This window comes from Micropterus dolomieu, linkage group LG02 (genome assembly GCF_021292245.1).
Source record: "Micropterus dolomieu isolate WLL.071019.BEF.003 ecotype Adirondacks linkage group LG02, ASM2129224v1, whole genome shotgun sequence".
Lineage (NCBI taxonomy): Eukaryota > Metazoa > Chordata > Actinopteri > Centrarchiformes > Centrarchidae > Micropterus > Micropterus dolomieu.
In genome coordinates, this window is record NC_060151.1 from 14,245,144 (window position 1) to 14,252,843 (window position 7,700).

At 38.2% G+C, this 7,700-nt stretch overlaps 1 long non-coding RNA gene across 1 annotated transcript; it reads left to right on the forward strand.

The window, feature by feature from the left end:
- The first annotated feature begins 51 nt into the window (after positions 1-51).
- Positions 52-957, forward strand: LOC123987334. Its single transcript, XR_006829094.1, has 3 exons — positions 52-375; positions 507-655; positions 799-957. It is a non-coding gene; the product is annotated as an uncharacterized LOC123987334 (long non-coding RNA).
- The last annotated feature ends 6,743 nt before the right edge of the window (positions 958-7,700 follow it).

Below are 7,700 nucleotides of genomic sequence, written 5' to 3' on the forward strand. Positions count from 1 at the left end.
TTTAGAACATTTGTCTCCTGATTTTTCTTGCTACATGACCTTCCTCAGTACAAATTCATGACGAACTTTAATAACTCTTTTCCCCAGCCACAGTGACCTACAGCCAACCTTCAGCCACCTTGCTCCAGGGCTCTGGTGAACTTGTGTGCCTGGTCTTCGGCTTCAGCCCTGCATCTATTAGCATCACTTGGTTTTCTGGTAACACCAAGGAACTGTTGGACTACAACACTAGTGAACCCATCAGAGGCCCAAATGGAAAGTTCAGCATCCAAAGCCACCTTCGTCTGTCCCATGGCAACTGGTTCCCTGGGGCAGTCCTCACCTGCAGGGTGACACATGAGAACACCACCCAATCCCTGAATATATCTAAACCAGGTGCCGGTTCCTCCGTTCATCCACATCTTTCTTGCATGTTAAAGACTGCACATATTAGGTTAACCACACATTTAAACTCATATGTGAGTCTGTTTGGTTAACTGACAAATCTCATTTAAATTCTTTCACAGGCACGTTGGAGGGCTGTCATTTCTTAGATGAGATTATGCATGCTGATGTGAACCAAGACACAGATGTGGAAAGCTGGTATATGACTTTCACTTTCCTCTTTTTTTTCCTCATCTCCGTCATCTATGGTGTCTTGGCTACTGTGATTAAGGTAAGTACAGTATTTCACCTGTATGATTTTAACTTATCTGCTTTGTTTAATATTGTCATTATTCTACAACATTAATATTTTTGGGTAGTTTGAATGTAACTTTGTAACAGAACTGACACATTTCCTATGTTTGCTCCTTTTAGACTAAATGATGATGACCCCAGGACAGATCCCATTTTATGATCCAAATGTGGACTTTTTTTAAATTAAATCTTTACTTTTTTTTAACTTTACAAGTTTTGAATAGAACTGTAATTAATGCATTCTTTCTTTTTTATATTTCTACTACATTTTATGGAATTGATTTGTACTGTATTCATTTGTTTATGTTCCAGTAATATATTTGGTTTAGCATGTATGTAGAGAATGTGTGTAAGCAACAATAATAAATGAGATTCAAATACCAATGCAATGAACAAATAATCTGTCACTGGACTCATTCTTGAATAAAGAAAAATTAAGATTCAAATATGGAAAACAAAGTTTGTCATATCTATAATCTATATTATTATTAAAACAAATGACACATACTTGTGTAAAACAGTATTCTATAGGAATATAGTACTACTGTATACAGAGTCATAATACCAACACTCCTGTATTTCTCAGATAGTCCACAAGAGTGAGACAAAGCTTTGCGTGCAGCAGTGGTGACACCTCTAAAGAAACACTCCTTGTGTAGTAATTTGAAGATGCTGACAGGTCAGAACTGGACTTAGTGAATGGTATGATACAGAAGTACATTCACATGAAAAGACAAACAGAGTCTGTTTTTGTATCTCTTCTCTTTTCCATACATACACATAGAGAGTCACAGTAAATGCGTGCACACTCTGCCTCGGAGTTGGAGCTGTGTGTTTGTGTCTGCATTTGTGTTCCTTGTGGGTTTAAAGGAATTCACATCTGGCAAGGATGACTCCAAGAACATCCAGGATTACTACTGGCTACCACTGGAATGATCTGGCACTGTGTGTGCCCTGATTGGCTGGGGACCCCGTGGCAGCCAGCCCAAATCTGTGACGCTGTTGCTGGGATGGAGTCACAGCATGCTGCTGCCAGTCTGAGTGCCAAGGGACAGGCAACAGGGAAATAGGGCACCATGCCCAGCAGGATGCCTGAGAGTGTCTCCGTGTCTAACACCTCCATACCCTCCCAACCTCTTATGTCAAGCCCACTCTTCTTCTGGGTTCTAGCTTGACCCCGTTGCTGTGTAGATATAAACCAAGGAGAAGTAACAACTGAACATCCTTACACATATAGGAGAACTATTTTCTCTCTTCAACTACTGTGCAAGGTACTCAACCACAAGCTGCCCAGTGGCCAACAGGAGAAGGCTGTGGTGGTACTGCGTTAAATGTGTTCAACTGAATATGAAGTAGTACAATGCTAAAAAGACCATACAGGCTCAGTCAGCTTTACCTGCAAAATAAAAAAAATTAAATATCTTATCTTTTAAAAAAAGTATCTTATCTTTAGAGTTATCAAGAGAGAGGCAGTCTACACTTTCAGACCTTTCTGCAATATTTCCATTTAAACCGTATCAATTTAAAAGGAAACAAAGTAAAATGTGGGACGGGAAAAAGATAAGCAACAAGATCTTTCTCATGAATAAACAGATGGAGTCATTCTGATGGTCATTACAATATAATCACTGTCACTGTTTCTGTCATGATGATCAACATCATTTTTCTGGCATAGTCAAAGCTCTCTACACACACACACATTCTGCATGTATTACGTACATGGTCTACAGGTGGCACCATTGAGCAAACTGAGGTCATTCTTCCTATGTTCATGTCCATTTTTCACAAACAAGCAATCATTTCAAGAGAGGAATTAACTGTCTTTAATATTCTAAAAAAAATGGGAAACGCATACTGCAGCATAAACCTCATCACTCCACCTCATAATTGCTTTAAAAGAAAAAGTCAGGATGAACTACAGTAAAATACAGTAACAAAGCATGGCAAACCATAAAACACTACAGTCCAACCATACTAACCACATTATGCATCTATGTGAATAATTACCAAGTTATACAAATACACTGATGCTCTGATTATGCTGAGCTGCCTTCAAATGAATGCTAACACATGTCTAAAAGTCCTACTACCAACAAAATATACAATGGGAAAAACACAGGCCTTGCCTTAGCACCTGACTTCAAAAGACATAAAAATACAACCTTTGGGGCAACATTTGACAACTCTACAGAGTGGTAAGACCAACATGACCCAAATTATGCTAAAGACAATGTAAAGAAAGTGTAGACAGTGAAGTCTTCAAGGTGGCAGCCCACAGTGTTGCAGGTCTAAAACCAGTTTATATCAGATATATCTACAGAGCGTGCTGAAGACTGCTCAGTGTGGCGTCGGTTCCCCTCTTCCCCATTTGAACAATATCCACTGTCGCCCTGGTCACGATCTGTTAACCAAATTTCCTTCAGACAGGCTCAAGGATGCTATTTTAAAGCTGCTAAGTTCAACACTTTGCTCTAAACTGCATTTTGTTGTATTTTTATATGCAATGACAGTAAAGTCTCTATCTATCTACAGTATGTAGTTAAATGTACTGTACAGTATGAGCATCACTTACATTGTCTCAAAAAGCCAAAGTGATTCTCAACAAGAAAGAATTTCACACACATATTGTTTTAGTTAATCCATTCTGTGCAAATGGCAATAAAATACATTTCATAAATTATTATCACTATCATAAATAAAGACATACTGTACATTTGTGCTATTCCACCAGACATGCAATCAGTAAACCCCACCACAACACAAACCAAAAATTGCACTGGTAGTTTTGAAGATAGCATTTGCATGTGCTTTGCTGTAATACACCAGCAGGTGGCAACTTTCTATTATGTTGAACTATAATGCAACGTCACCAATAGGCATTTTTAGGTATAACATAGAAAAAAAACCCAGCAATAAATTGATTTTAAAAAATGATTATCCAGTCTGCAGCTTGATCAAACTTAAAACTAACTTCACGCTGCCACCATTTGAGCCAGCCATTGCTGAACTTCACATGGACCCTGATTGGAGATGTTTGATGCTCAACCCATGGCCCAATGGCTGACAAAGACAAAACAGTAAACAGCCTCACCCAAACCCTGGAGGACAGAGATTTCTAATTAAAAACTCTTACTCATTTGCTCTCTCTTTCACAAGATAGGATACTGTATACTAGACACAGTCTAAAACTGCGTTTTGCATGGCTTGATCTATCATGAATTAATGTTTAGCTAGCAAAAACTGAAGCAACTGCAAATATTAAGACATTTTTAGCCCAGTGTTGTAGCTATGACAAATCATTAGCCTTCAAGCTAACCCTCACATTAACTAACATTTTGACTAAACAATTTGAAGCAAAATTATTTTCAAAATCATTTTGATGGTACACTGACTTGTAATAGGGTGAATATCATCTATAGCTGGTTTCACACAGAGATAAACGAGGAAAGAATATCCACCTATATGGTGTATTCACTGAAAATACCAAACAAAATATTGCGGCCTAATCCCAGGTTAGTGAGAAAAAAAAGACTGACTTGTAATACATCGTTGAAATGTGGCACCTGTTCTGGCATGCTGTGGCTTTTCACACAGACATCGTTCGGGTTCTGTTACTACCAACATTCCCGGCTCAGAGGCAGATCAAATCTGACCCCCCTTTCTGGTTTTGTACATTTCATTCCGGAAAATAAGGCAGTGTGAAAGCGCCTTCTTTCATTACCACTCCAGGCCGGGGCGCTGGTGACTTGCACTGTGCAACATTGGAATCCTGTGCACGAACAATGTTTCACCAGTGGTGGTTTATGGCACCAAACAAGCTCTAAGAAGAAGCAAAGTGTATAACGTTACAATGTAAGGTATGTGGAATAAGCTAACTCGGTATTCTCAGTATGGATATCATGGCTGCGAAGAGACCGAAGAAGACATTGTCAAATTAAAGGAGGAAGAGCATAAAGAGGGAGTGACTGAGCAAGAGACTGGACAAGAGTAAAAATCAGACTGGCCTTTACTCGTTGGCATGAGCTAAAAGAGCTGAAAGGCAAAGGAAATGCAGCAAGACAGATGCCAAGATGGCCTTGGACGTAAATAATAACTTATTAGCTGGCTTGCATGGGTCTAGTGTTGTTGCACTTGCTTGATGTTTGGATGTGTTAGTGTTGTCGATTAGAGCAAAGTCAGGCAGAGGTTTCACAGAGGTTTAGCTGCTAGCAATATATCTCGAGTTGATGTTAAGTAACTTACTAGATAACACATTCGGACATTGGGAATGTTACAATGAGTGCTTTTGCGTTGGTTGCTGTCTAGCTTTGTTGGCCCTTGACACCCAAGTTTTAAGCAACATTATGCTCTTGTTGGTGGAGACTGGTGTTGAACTGGAGCTGGGAGAGCGAACAACAATACCGGATGGATATAACTTTAGATAATGGCAAGGCGATGAGGCCGAAGAGGATGTTGACAGAAGCTTTCAAAAGAAAAAGAGAGTGACCAAGCAAGAGGAAATAAAGGCTGCAAGACAAACGCAGAACTGGCACTTTTTCTGTTGGACTAGTAAATAATATTGCTGTGTCTTGTGTTGTTGCACTTATTGACAAAAAACTGTAGCAATAAAATAAAACTTACCCACCACCACTTTTCTTTGGCTTGAAAAGAAAACTGTCAATCCAGATCTTCACAGCTAAATCCCAAAAGAGCTGACAGATTGATACCAGCTAAATGTTTATACTTCCATATTTTACCTTTTCTGTTCACCAGAAATGACATAAAGCCAAAACGGTTAACTCCTTGGTAAGTCATGACCTGTTGGACGTCATTCACCTGTGTAGAAGAAAGGTGTTGGGGGAAGCGTTGGACCATAGACTATCTATGGGCAGGACTGAGAATGATTTGCTTATTTTGTACACGTGGGTGAATAAGAACATTAGAACATGGCATTTTTCTAAGATGTCTAAAGTGTAACCATATAAAATTAAGCCTACTGGTCCAGAATAGGCCTACACATCATGAAGTTGGTATTTTCTTCTAGTGCAGATGTGATTGCCTTTTTATTGTCCTCTAGATGGTAGTACAGTACAAGCTTCGACAATGACTATCTCTAGGAAGACACTTCAGAGCATTGCATGGAGAGAAGGATGTCCTCTTTTTCCTTCATATGGTTTACCTTCTACTACTGTATTTCTACCCATCAAACAGACACATAATTTTCTTTTTTTTACAAGGACATTGTCAGGGTATAATGGCACTTACCCATGGACACCAACCTGGTGGTTAATAGTGTCATGGGACATTGGGGAATTGAAGCTTATTCTCTGACGCACTCAGGATATTTCAAAACAAAATATCTTTGTAAATTGTAATGTGAAATGTAGTGTATGTCATACTGGGACATGATGTGTGATATAAAGCAGTGAGTAACTATAATTACGTTTTGACACCACAATTGCATTCCCTTAGATGCAGCTTAGAAAATAGCAAACAAGCTTCATTAAGTGAAACAGATTTATAATTCTACAACAACCACATAATTACACATTTCTGGGATAGCCACTATAATTTATGGGTGGGTGTATCAAGCAAATGTGTGATTGGACTTGTGAAGAAAAACAACATAGTTGTGATATCATTTTGCTGTGAATTTCTGCTTTTTCTTGAAAATACAATACAGAAAATCACAACCAACATTTGGCAGGTTCATCATGTGTAATGTTCAAATGTGATTTAATGACTATTACAGCAGCTGGGATTTTTAAGGCCTAGGTCACATAAACTACTTTAAAGCTCAAAATGGAATACAGTGTCAACATTCTCATTACTCACAAGATGAACACTTTCAGACATTACAATTAAAACATCTTCACAGTTCTACAGTAAAAGTACTGCATGTAGATTTCAAATCAACACAAATATCAGCTCTAGTATGTTTTTTTGTGTCAAAATAAAAAATTAAAACATTTTCTCCGTGAGTAAATTTGGCATCCCCCTCTGAAAGGTGGCCTTTAGGCAGCCGTCTATGTCGCCTTTAGATGTGGTTCTTAAATTGTGGGGCAAAGTGCCACTGCAGGGGGGCATGGATGCAAGAAAGGCTATTTTGCTAACCTGAATCTTTTTTTTATATTAATTGCTTGTGTTGTTAATGATTGATAAAAATGAAATCCACTTCTGCTGGAGCTGGTTGGACTTTTTTCTAAAGGGGGGTGTGACAGAAAAAGTTTGAAAACCACTGGCCTAGAGGAAGCTCCGCTGATGTTGTAATAAACTGGATTAAACCAAACTGATTGTTTGATGTTTGACTCTTTTTTTTGTCTCTTTGAAATTACACATTTATCATCCTTCTGAGGTATTGAAATCAATGGTGTCATAGTTGATGTAATTTCAATGTTTATTTAAAGCTGCACTAAGCTATTCTGTGCATTGACATTGAGTGGCAATGAAAAGAGAAAGCATTCATAATTAGATAATATTAACACGTGGGCCAAACCGAACAACTTGGCCATTCTGTGATAATTTTACATCATTTTTGTATTTCACATTTCATTCACTAAGGAAGGGAAAGCATAGGAATTGAAATAATTATCACTGAGAGTCCAGCATAATATGCGTTTTCACTAAAGACAGTTTGAACCCTGAGACAAGAACAGCTGTAAAGAATAACATTTGTTATTACTGAGTTCTGTTTAAATTCCGTTTAAGTTCCGTTTAAATGCTCCAGTTTCAGACCTTAACCTAAAAACTCTTGATAACACAGGTGATTTTCATTTTACTTCTGACTTCTACAAACAACTGGCTCCATCAGTGATTGCTTTAATATGACACATTAAAGGGGATTGGGACTATTTATGTTGAATTTGTAGAGATTTGTTGTTGCTTTCAAAATATTTCTTCCATTTATCCGTGTCGAAAAGTCCTAAATCAGCTGTGAATTAATATTGTAAACAGTGTCAGACTCAGGCGGTATGAAGGGCAGGAGCAGAAAAAACAAAAAGGGCACCAGCGTGCAGAAAGTCACAATGAATCTATGGTAAAAC